Source organism: Schistocerca piceifrons, chromosome X, assembly GCF_021461385.2.
Source record: "Schistocerca piceifrons isolate TAMUIC-IGC-003096 chromosome X, iqSchPice1.1, whole genome shotgun sequence".
NCBI lineage: Eukaryota > Metazoa > Arthropoda > Insecta > Orthoptera > Acrididae > Schistocerca > Schistocerca piceifrons.
This window is the reverse complement of record NC_060149.1, coordinates 24,216,451-24,229,147: the sequence shown is the minus strand read 5'-3', so window position 1 is coordinate 24,229,147 and position 12,697 is coordinate 24,216,451. Positions and strand designations below refer to the sequence as shown.

The 12,697-nt window shown below is 44.6% G+C and overlaps 1 protein-coding gene and 1 pseudogene across 1 annotated transcript in view; one reads left to right on the top strand and one right to left on the bottom strand.

Moving 5' to 3' along the window:
• The window catches only part of LOC124721886 (facilitated trehalose transporter Tret1-like), a 353,067-nt gene that overhangs the window by 34,913 nt on the left and 305,457 nt on the right, over positions 1 to 12,697 (bottom strand). The window lies entirely within an intron of this gene.
• LOC124723862 lies at positions 8,301 to 8,417 on the top strand (annotated as a pseudogene).

The following is a 12,697-nucleotide window of genomic DNA, read 5'->3' as shown; positions in this document are numbered from 1 at the left end:
CGGAACAAACACTGGTAGTAGTTACTTATGTAAAATATCTGGGAGTATGCGTGCGGAACGATTTGAAGTGGAACGATCATATAAAATTAATTGTTGGTAAGGCGGGTACCGGGTTGAGATTCATTGGGAGAGTCCTTAGAAAATGTAGTCCATCAACAAAGGAGGTGGCTTACAAAACACTCGTTCGACCTATACTTGAGTATTGCTCATCAGTGTGGGATCCGTACCAGATCGGGTTGACGGAGGAGATAGAGAAGATCCAAAGAAGAGCGGCGCGTTTCGTCACAGGATTATTTGGTAACCGTGATAGTGTTACGGAGATGTTTAATAAACTCAAGTGGCAGACTCTGCAAGAGAGGCGCTCTGCATCGCGGTGTAGCTTGCTCGCCAGGTTTCCAGAGGGTGCGTTTCTGGATGAGGTATCGAATATATTGCTTCCCCCTACTTATACCTACCGAGGAGATCACGAATGTAAAATTAGAGAGATTAGAGCGCGCACGGAGGCTTTCAGACAGTCGTTCTTCCCGCGAACCATACGCGACTGGAACAGGAAAGGGAGGTAATGACAGTGGCATGTAGAGTGCCCTCCGCCACACACCGTTGGGTGACTTGCGGAGTATAAATGTAGATGTAGATTAAAACCCAGTTGAGAATCTGAGGGACGACTTATATAGGGCCGTTCCTGCAATGGATCCTCAACCGAGAAACAAGCGCAACTGGCCACGGCACTGGCTTCACATCCCTGTAGGTACCCTCCACAACTTCAATGATTCTCTACCTGCACGCCCCGCAGCGGGTGATTATTCAGACATTTCACAAGTGGACAGTGTATACACATAATCAAGTATGTACGGAACCCTCAGAGCGCCAGTCCTACTAGCAGATGCCCGGTTTCTCGCTGCAGGGAACTCTCTTAAGATTTCAAGTTTTGCGAAGTGTGGTTGACATCTCCAGCAAGTACAGGGCACAACAGCAACGTGTTTAGATCTGTTGGTCATTAAACCAAAATGTTAGCTGATTTGGGTTGTCGGTGTGCTGCAGCGTGAGAGGACAGTGTCAGGTGCACCGGTCGTTAGCCACAGCCTGCTCTCGCGTAAATTTGTGCCAGTGGCGACAGTTGCTAGTGGACGCTTACATTCTCAAAAATCGCATCGGTCACAGCGTATCATCAGTAGCTGCCCGCCATAACCTTTTATTTCTTGATGTATCGACATGATAAACTGTGGTACAATATTTTGTGTTAGCAGAAGAGCCAACACCGTGTTACGAGTGGAGGCCGAAATGCACGCGTTTTAGCTCACGCAGGCTAGCGTGAGGAGGGAAGAACTATACTGACGTGAGGTCTGGAACATGACAAGAAATGAGAATTCAGAAAGCGGGCGTAATTAGTTTGATACTTAACTTTAATCCATTAATGATGAGCGTCGCTCTTGACAGTACATGAGTCACAATATTATCTGTTCAGAATACATTCTTGAAGATAGTACTTATAGTAACTGAATATGGCGCCATGCTAGGTCGTAGCAAATGACGTAGCTGAAGGCTATGCTAAACTGTCGTCTCTGCAAATGAGAGCCTATGTAGACAGTGAATCATCGCTAGCAAAGTCGTCTGTACAACTGGGCGAGTGCTAGGGAGTCTCTCTAGACTAGACCTGCCGTGTGGCGGCGCTCGGTCTGCAATCACTGATAGTGGCAACACGCGGGTCCGACGTATACTAACGGACCGCGGCCGATTTAAAGGCTACCACCTAGCAAGTGTGGTGTCTGGCGGTGACACCACACAATATGTTAACGGAGACCATATATTTATGATGTGTCTGATCATGTGTATGCAAGAGCGTGCGTGCGTGCCTGATTTGTTGTATAGTAACGTTAGACAGAAAGACACGCTACTGTGTGATTACACGACTGCTGAACAATCACTGAAAGCAGTCACGGCCATTTACTGCCTAGGATTATACGTACAAATCGACTTCAATTGGAACGACCACATAAGAAACTAATCGCAGGTAAGGTAAATACCAAACCGAAATACAGAAAAAAACGCCCGTTTCTCTAACCGAGATTGCTAACGCATGCCTTTGCGGTGGCGCTCAACTCTGACGTCAGCCGGTTGGAATTCTGTTGTGGGATGAAACTGTCCCCGCCAGTATTTGGCCGGCAAGCGGAGGAGAGGTGGTGACGTAAAGTTCCAGACCATCAGTCTTTGCACCAATGTCCTGGATTAAATTTCAAACCTCGCTGCGGCGTGTCATAAAGCGATAACACGTGACACTGGTGATGGTGATCCGTCCGTCCCCTTGGCGCTTTTCCATCATCAGATAACACAAACATAACACTATACTATACACGCATCCGTGACACTCATCTACACGACACAAATTCTCATACAACACAACTCTCATATATCCGCAAGGAAATGATTCTGTGTGCGCCGAGGAAGAACATCCTTTCTGCTAGGCGGCTGAACTCAACCAGTGGGGTACCCCAGCCAACAATGCCATATGACATTTAATTTTTAATTGGAAGAATCCTCAGGAAGTGTAATACACCTGCAAAAGAGGTGTAAAACCCTCGTTTGATCAATACTTGAATATTGCATGCCAGTCTGGGATCTGTGCCAGATATGATTGATAGATGTGTAAGGTGTCAGGCAAATCCAACACCTTCCATGAAAACCCTGACATGATAGCAAATCCGGCAGTATGTCACACAGCTCCGAATAAATCCTGACATTAAATTAACCAAAGTAATACGATCAACGAGAGAGCAAATGGAAAACCACAGACTAACACAAGAATGCCTAAATGCATATCATACCTTCCCACCGTGAAACAGACGCAGTTACGAGGGAAGAAACGAGAACAGAAGCCGAGAGCAGAGTCGTGTAGGCTAGGAGGCCCTACGATAAGGGACGGACACCCACGTCGCCAGCCGACCGCCAGGACCACCCCCCAGCCCATGTTAAAAGATAGAGCCCTCCAGAAGAACAGTATAGATCTTACGATAACACTAAAAGGACCACACCAGCTGAAAGTTGCAGCGTGAGACTATACGCGTCTCTGTTACGTTGCAAACGTTAAAAACATTGTCCCACTACGAAAAGTATAACGTTTCTCATTGGATAGACAGAATTTTTGTAGGTGGAGCTTAAGGTTAACATTTAGACCCTGATTGGTCAGTTGAAAACACAGCCAGATACCTTTTTTTTTAAACCAACTTCGGTAAATTGTAGTAAGGAGAAGTTAGGAGAGAGTTGCTTCCGAGACGGCGAGGTGCGTGGAGCTGCGCCGCCCGCCGCCCCCTGACACTGACAAGGTAATGAACGCATGCGGTGCCGCCATAAAGCTTCACTCAGAACTGCAGAAGTCTCATCTGTTACATCCCCTCTTTGCGTAATACTAGTGTCGATCGTCAATTAAACTTCGTGGTATTCACATTTGCTACTAGAAGTTAAAATCTGAAACGCGATGATTTTTCTGTTATATAATTATTGAGAAGCCACATCAGCCACTGTAATTTACGACAATTTACGTAAGTAATTAAAGATAATTGAGGGTCACTGTAGACCATTTTTGATAGTTTTCTCCTTTATGAAACTTCATTTAAACCTAGATTATAGCTGTGATTTGGCATAGGTCATCCTTCGATCCATTATAGAATTTGGAAACCCATTCAGAGGAATATTCGTTCACATTTTTGTTGAACGCAGTTGGTTTTTGTCATACTGTATTAAAATATTTCCTTTTATCAATAGTGCAATTTATAAACAATGTTTTGTGAGTAGAATAAAAATTCCAATGCTAAACTTAACTACTTTCTCGACGTTATTTTACCAGCTAACTAAAAATAGGAAAGCCTTCAACCCCTTCCACTAAATTTAGTTAGTATTAAGATTCTTTTACAGGGAGTGCAGTGGAGCTGACGCTGAAATCATTAAGTATTTGATTATATCATCGCTAGTCTCACTGAACTCTTCTGAACTCTACATGTCATGTGTGGTCTGGCGTCTCCTTACCAGCAACAGGTCCCAGGTTCAAACTAGTCAATTCCCTAAAAAACACGCTCAGAGCGTCGTTGCGCGAAAGTGGTAGGGAGACACGACTTAGAACAAACAGACACCACGCAGAATGTTAGAGATGAAATAGTGAATATTGGAAGAAGAGCAGCACGTTTCGCTACAGGTTCATTTAGTGAGCACGGAAACGTCACGGAGGTGGTCAGCCAACTCCAGTGGCAGATACTACAACAGAGACGTTTACATCATGTTGTAGTTTACTGTTCAAACTCTGAGACCGTACAGCCCTAGAAGAGTCAATCAATATGTTGCTTCCTCTTACGTATATGTGACGAAACGACCATGAAAGCAGCATTAGAGAGATACGAGCTCACAGACAGGCTTGCCAAAAGTCATTCTTCCCGCGGACCATTCGCGCGGCTGGAACGGGTAAAGGGTGAAGTGAAACTGTTATGCAAAGTACCCTTCACCACTCACCGTAAAGCTGTTTGTGGAGTATTTAGGAAGTTAAGGAAGCAAGTTAAACATGTCATCTCACGCTAAGACCATTACGCAACGAGAGTCGCACGTTGTGTGCAAAGAGTACACATTGCGGATTTCCCGCGTGGAGCGATCTGCTGCGGTACCGATAACAGGAGCATCACAGTGTGCGAGTGGAATTGCGAGGCAATTGGAAATATGCCCCAAAGTTGAAGTACGCGAGACAGTACGATTCTTGTGCGCAAAATATAGAAACTGCGTAGAAATTCATCGTGAAATTCTGGCGGAATATGGAACAAACACAATGTCGCGTCCAGCCGTAGCGACGTGGTGCCAACAATTTGACCATGACGGTACAGAACTGGGTGATGTTGATTCGCAATACAGTCCAGATCTTGTACCATGCGATTTCTGTCTTTTCGACAAACGGAAATAGTATCTGAAGTGGACTGGGGGGGGGGGGAGGGGGGGGGGGGAGAGGGAAGAAAGTTTCCAACGATGAGGGCGTTCATACAGCTATACAATTGCTCGCTCGACGAAGGATCCGTACCCAAAGACTGGAAAGTTGCACAGGTCACACCATTATTCAATAAAGGTAATAGGAGTACACCACTAAGTTTCAAGCCCATATTATTGACGTTGGTATGAAGTAGGATTTAGGAACATACACTATGTGATCAAAAGTATCCGGACACCTGACTGAAAATGACTTTCCGGCCGTTGTGGCATCGGTACTGCTAGAATTCAATATGGTGTTGGCCCACTCTTAGGCTTGATGACAGCTTCCACCTTCGCTGGCATACATTCATTCAGGTGCTGGAAGGTTTCTTGGGGAATGGCAGCCCATTCTTCATGGAGTGTTGCACTGAGGAGAGGTATCGATGTCAGTCGGTGAGGCCTGGCACGAAGTCGGCGTTCCAAAATATTCCAAAGGTGCTCTATAGGATTCAAGTCGGGACTGTGCGCAGGCCAGTCCATTACAGGGATGTTACTGTCGTGTAACCATTCTGCCACAGGCCGTGCATAATGAACAGGTCCTCTATCGTGTTGAAAGATGCAATCGCCATTCCCGAATTACTCTTCATCAGTGGGAAGCAATAAGGCGCTTAAAACATCAATGTAAGCCTGTGCTGTGATAGTGCCACGCAAAACAACAAGGGGTGCAAGCCCCCTCCATGAAAAACACGACCACACCATAACACTGCCGCCTCCGCATTTTATTGCTGGCGCTAATCAGGCTGGCAGATGACGCCATACCCACACCCTGTCATCGGATCGCCACATTTTGTACTGTGATTCGTCACTCCGTACATCTTTTTTCCAGTGTTCAATGGACCAATGTTTACGCTCTTTACACCAAGCGAGGCGTCGTTTGGCATTTACCGGCGTGATGTGTGGCTTATGAGCAGCCGCCCGACCATGAAATCCAAGTTTTCTCACCTCTCGCCTAACTGTCATAGTACTTGCAGTGGATTCTGATGCAGTTTGGAATTCCTGTTTGATGGTTTGGATAGATGTCTGTCTGTTACACATTACGACTCTCTTCAACTGTCGGCGGTCTCTGTCAGTCAACAGACGAGGTCGGCATGTACGCTTTTGTGCTGTACGTGTCCCTTCACGTTTCCACTTCATTATCACATTGGAAAGCGTGGACCTAGGGATGTTTAGGAGGGTGGAAATCTCGCGTACAGAGGTATGTCCCAAGTGATAGCCAATCACCTGACCACGTCCGAAGTCCGTGAGTTCCACGGAGCGCCCATTCTGCTGTCTCACGACGTCTAATTACATCTGAGGTCGCTGATTTGGAGTACCTGGCAGTATGTGGCAGCACAACGCACCTAATATGAAAAACGTATCTTTTTGGGGGTGTCCGGATACTTTTGATCACATAGTGCATATTGTGATCGAACATTATGAAATTCTTCGAAGAGAACGGTTTACTAACACACAGTCAACACAGGTTTAGAAAACATCATTCTTGTGAAACACAAATAGCTCTTTACTCACGCAAAGTATCGACGAGGGATTTCAAATTGATTTCGCATTTCTAGGTTTTCATAAGGCTTTTGACACTCACAAGAGGCTTGTAGTCAAATTGCGTGTTTTGGAATATCATCTCAGTTATGCTACTGGATTCGTGATATGCTGTCAAAGGGGTCACAGTTTGTAGTAACTGACGAAAAGTCATCGATAATCCACGGTAGTGTTATACGCCCTCTGCTGTTCCTTATTTGTATAAACGATTTAGGAGACAATCTGAGCAGCTATCGTACGTTGTTTGCAGATGATGCTGTCGTTTATCGTCTAGTAAAGTCATCAGAAGATCAAAACAAATTGCAAAACGATTTAGAAAAGATATCTATATGGTACGAAAATTGAAAATTGACCCTAAATAATGAAATGCGTGAGGTCATCCACATGAGTGATAAAAGAAATCCGTAAACTGCGGTTACACGATAAATCAATCGAATCTAAAGGTCTTTAATTCAACTAAATACGTAGGAATTACCAATTACGATAAACTTAAATTGTAAGGAACACACAGAAAATGTTGCGGGAAAGGATAACCAAAGACTGCGTTTTATTGGCAGAACACTTAGAGGATGCAACAGGTCCACTGAAGAGACTGTCTACACTACGCTTGTTCGTCCTCTTTCGGAGTACTGCTGTGTGGGATCTTTACCAGATAGGATTAACAGAATACAACGGGAAGTTCGAAGAAGAGTAGCACGTTTTGTATTATCGAGAAATAGGGGAGAGAGTATCATACACATGATGCAGGATTTGGGGTGGACAGCATGAAAGTAAAGGCGTTTCTCGTTGCGGCGGGATCTTCTCACGAAATTGTAATCATCAACTTTCTCCTCCGTATACGAGAATATTTTATTGACGCCGACCTACACAGTGAGAAATGATCATCAAGAGAAAATAAGGGAAATCAGAGGTCGCACGGAAAGATACAGGTGTTCGGTATTTCCCCGCGCTGTTCGAGAGTGGAATGATTGAGAATTATTGCGAAGGTGGTTCAATGAACATTCTGCAAGTAACTTAAGTGTGATTTATAGAGTATCGAAGTGGATGTAGATGTAGAAGCCTCGAATGGCTCTGTGGCCAAGGAACGAATTTCTGACGTCCAGGATTTGAACGATTGGTAGAACGTTCCGACCGTACTTTACACAGACTTGGTGATAATGCGGAAAAATAGTTTCATATACCTGTGTCACTTTGAAGTGTTGTGCAACATGATAAAGGTTAACTAATGGCTCCGAGTGCAAGTGATGAGAATCACAAAATTGAACGGCTTTTAAGTTATAATGCTTATACCACTTTGGAAAAACTTCGATCATATTAGAACTGGGTTGTGATGTGTTGTTGCTCTGAAATGACATACTCGGAAAACGTCATGGTAGCGACTACACACACTCAAAACTCTCGTCGGTAGAGCTCTAGTAAAACACGTGTAACCGTGAACGAAAATCGTATTTGTAAATGTTCTCGAGGACATAAGGAGACTTGATGGGAAGCATTTGTATAATATTTACAGAGAGCGAAAACGTGTTGAAAGCATTAAGAAATAGGAGTCATGACTATCACGATGAGGTGTAATTCATAGAGGAGGGCGATATATTTCTATTTTTGTTTGCAGACACTACTACTGCAACATGCAGGTTCTCAGTGAATGGGCTAAAATCCTCACCAATACATCGAATATTCGAACCCCTACATGGCTCAGGCGATGATACAGATACACAGTCGTTGCTCCTGCGTGGGCAGATTTGTTTATTCCATGTTGTAATTATGCCAACGACCTTGCCGCAGTGGTAACACCGGTTCCCGTCAGATCACCGAAGTAAAGCGCTGTCGGGCTGCGCTAGCACTTGAATGGGTGACCATCCAACTGCCGAGCGTTGTTGGCAAGCGGGGTGCTCTCAGCCCTTGTGAGGCGAACTGAGAAGCTATTTGATTGAGAAGTAGTGGCTCCGGTCTCGGAAACTGAACTGACACACGGCCGGGAGAGCGGTGTGCTGGCCACATGCCCCTCCATATCCGCATCCAGTGACGCCTATGGGCTGTGGATGACACGGCGGCCGGTCGGTACCGTTAGCCCTTCATGGCCTGTTCGGGGGTAGTTTAGTTTTCTTATGTTGTCAGTATCCCTTGCATTATCTTGCCGACTAAGCTGTAACTCCTACACGCCATATTTGGTTGGCTTGCCGAGTGCAGAAAAACAGAAAATACTCGCACGATTTTTTTTCAAAAAAGACTTCTGATCCATAGTATAACTGGTCTGAAACATGTTACGAAATAAGTACTGAATATATGTGATAGGGAGATAAGTCTATGACTAAAGTATACCACAGAGGTGGTGAATGTGGTACGTGCCGTGATGAGTCAGTTTAAATGATTGCTGTTCGCTGTTTTCGTAGAGAGCCGAGAACCAAGTGAGGACAGCATATTGCTGGGCAGACCTGACCTTGCGTATAAGTTGGGTGTCAGTGTGTTGAAACGTAGCCAGCTTGGGCATGTTTTGAGGATTCACAAGCGTTTTTCGCAGTTGCAGCACTTTTTTGCGGTCCGCCGTGTCAATGGTACTGGATAGGATGACTTTAGTGGCGATAAGTGTTAGGCATTATGTTCGAAAACAAAATTGGTCGTATGATGAGGCATGTAGCGCGCACGCGCCCGTGAACGTAGGTGTGAGGTTGTTTTGAGAGATACACTATCTTGTTGTGAAGGAGATGTTATTGTGTGTCTTGGGATTGGTGAAATTTGTTCAGCTACGCAAACTCCATGACTGCTGCTAAGGCACAAGACGTTTAGCTGTGAAGTCTTAAGGCTGGTTGGCGGATCCTAGGTGACGTCTACCACGCATCCCTATAGTAACTACTGAAAACAGTTTGAACAGCATTACCGTACTCAGCCGAGCGGTTGTCATTTGTGCATACGAAATTGCCTTAAGGATGAGCGTGGAAATTTTTTTCTATACTTGAAAAGTGCCAAGTTAGCGAAAATTTTTTTGTCAGGGCTCGAACACTTGAGGTGTGTGTGTAATGTGATACGAGACAACAAAAACAACTACTACGATCAACATCTGCTATCTCGAAAGCGTACTCGTGGCAGAAAAAAAAAAGAAACTGGTAAGTGTGTCAGAAATGCATAAGTAGATTGTGTAGCTTTGTGTGTTGCAACTGTTGGCGAATAATTTCAGTGATTTTCATTGGCGTGATGCTGAAATTGATTCTATAATATGCTATGTAAGGAACAGGTCTGGTTTAGCAAAGAAACTGCTTAGTAAGTGGTGAAAAATTGAAAAAATGTAAGAATTCCATAATTGTGGATCCAGCATGTGAGGTCAGAAATAATGGTACACTTGGGTAAAACACGCAGTGTGTGAGACAGAGACAGCAACGCTCTGACAATGGCGCTATGAGATGAGACGGATTGAGTTGCCAATGATATAGAATTAGGCGGAGGCAGAGACGGTGGTGGTGCAGCTGAAGATTGATTGCGTACTACAAGTACAGCATACATAAAGCGAAAAGAAACACAGACACATGCTGAAATAAGTCTTGAAATACGTAAGTAAGTTAAAAATGGAACTGAAGATGAGTTGCCGTACTCCTGCAACGAAATTTGAACAGTAATGAGACACTTGAGCAATACCCACAAAGTAAGCAAGAAATCATAGCTTCAAACCTGTTGGGTATAAGAAATGTGGTATGAAAATGTGATTTGATACATCTGCGTAATATATGCAAAATAAAAATCGCAAAAAGTGTAAATTGAATGAAAGTCGTGAAAAATGCTGTCATTCGGTCTCAAAATGTTGAATTCTCGGGTGGAAGCCTATGCAAGAGGATCTGACGCTTAGATGAGACAGGAGTGAGAGAGGGTGCACCATAGCGTTCTTTTTTTGCCTTTCTAACACAAGTTATGTGAGTTATTTGAATTTTACTTCCATTTTAACTTGACATGTGCTTTCTCGTCTTTTTCGTTTGAAGTTGAATTTCCGGCCGGTTTTACACGGGCCATGTACGTATTTCTACCATCGCGGATTTTAACATAAAAGAAATGGGCTGCTTCCAATTTCTTGTACTATTTAGAAAAGTTTCATGAGAAGCGATGGGAGGGGAGGGGGATTATAAGAGAAGGGGTATCAGACCAGAAGAGCCATCATGGTGGTAACTTAACACCTAAGATTGGACCAGAATTCTCCTTAGATAACTTCTTAGATTTAACTACGCCATGTAGACAAGGTGTCCGTTATTCCACACTGTGTGGTCCAGTACATACTCGTCTATTCATACGCCCTCCTTCTTTCAGCCAGTTCCACACTCGCATCATTGTCATTGCAGAATGCACTGCGCTTGTCAACATGTCATGATAGGAAACACCAATTTGCAGAGCCTGATATTATGCTCTGTTCGGATTGACTAGCGTGTCGAAGTTACGACCTTTGACATAGTCATAATATGCTGACATTTAGTGTAGGGTCGACATGCTTATTAGCAAATTTGGGCTGGCTGATTTAAGTGCTGGCTGGATGCCCTTCCTGTCGCCACCCCGTTTCTCGCCGGGGCGGAATATGTTACCCGCAACTGTGTGCGTGTAAAGTGAGCGAAAGTTTCGTAAACGTTTGTGAATCGTGTAACTGGGGCGGGACCTGGGTACCGGTCCAGTATGAAACTAGTGGTGTGTGGGAAAGCGCCTAGAAACCACATCCAGCCTGGTCGGCACACCGGTCCTCGTTATTAATCGTCTAGGCGGACTCAGTCATGTCGGTACATTTCCTTGTCCCAGAAACGACACTTTAACATGCACGACTATCCGGGTGTGTTGGGAAGTGAATAAGTATGATTAGAAGAATATATCCATAGAAATGATATTATGTAATGTTTACTGCTATCACGTACACTCTTATAATTATGAAAATACCTATTTGGAAACTGTAAGTGGAGGTAAAATGAATTGATCAACTAGCAGAACAGGGATACTTTGACATTCACTGCTTCTGTTGCAACTCTGTCCCTGTATAGTCAATCAAAATAACAAAAAAAGTTCAAATTTGTGTGAAATCTTATGGGACTTAACTGCTAAGGTCATCAGTCCCTAAGCTTACACACTACTAATCCTAAAGATAAACACACACACCCGTGCCGGAGGGAGGACTCGAACCTCCGCCGGGACCAGCCGCACAGTCCATGACTGCAGCGCCATAGACCGCTCGGCTAACAAAATAACAGCAAAGGAGGATAAATACAGGGCTTTGCATCAACACGGCTGGAGTGGTACTGGGTAGCAGTCGTCTCCAAAGTGCGGGGCGAGCCAGCCAGGATGGCCTGCGTACTGTACATGATAGGACTAGTACGGAGTTGGGGTTACGGGTGCAATTTTGATATCAAATTGATATGCAAATTAATTAAATTGATCAATTAATCACCCCTGCCCCTGACCACACCCATTCCCACCCTCGGCTGACGTCATGTGTTTTTCTCAGCCTACACGTGTGCCCAGCTCCCTCCTCCTCCTCCCCCAAACCTACCCTATTGGCGGAAATTCGAATTTTGGCGGGAATTTCGAATTTTGGTGGGAATTTCTTTGTCCCAGGGCTGTGCTGACACCTCACCCCACCCCCCACCCGGTAATTGGCGGGAAATTAAAATTGGCGGTACCCTTTCTGGGACTCGAACGCTGATCCTCCTGGGCAGATAGCCCAATTGTACCCCCCTAACACAATTAAACCACCAGAGGCACTTGGAATTGACAGGAAATTAAAAATGGCTGTATCCTTTCTGGGACTCAGAGACTGATTCTACTGGATGGAAAGCCCAAGTGCACGACTTAACACATGGAAACTGTCCAGATGCAGGAGAGGAAGGTTGGGTTAGTGTACTTTATTTATTTTGGTCGGGAAACTGACGCAAATATCGATCCTAATATCGTAATTAATCACAATGATTGGGCCTAATTGCAAGTTCTATATATGGAGCAGTATACAAGGGCGGCATAAGAGCGCAATACAGCTCAAAAACTGACGATACCATACAACTGGTGTTATCCTGCTGGGAAAAAAGTTCGCAATACCACTCGAAACTAGCGACAGACACACTCAAACTTTACCCTACACCTACAAGCTGCCGGGAAAAAGGCAGGGATGTAAGGTACTATCTTTATTCTTTTTGGTGGGAAATACATT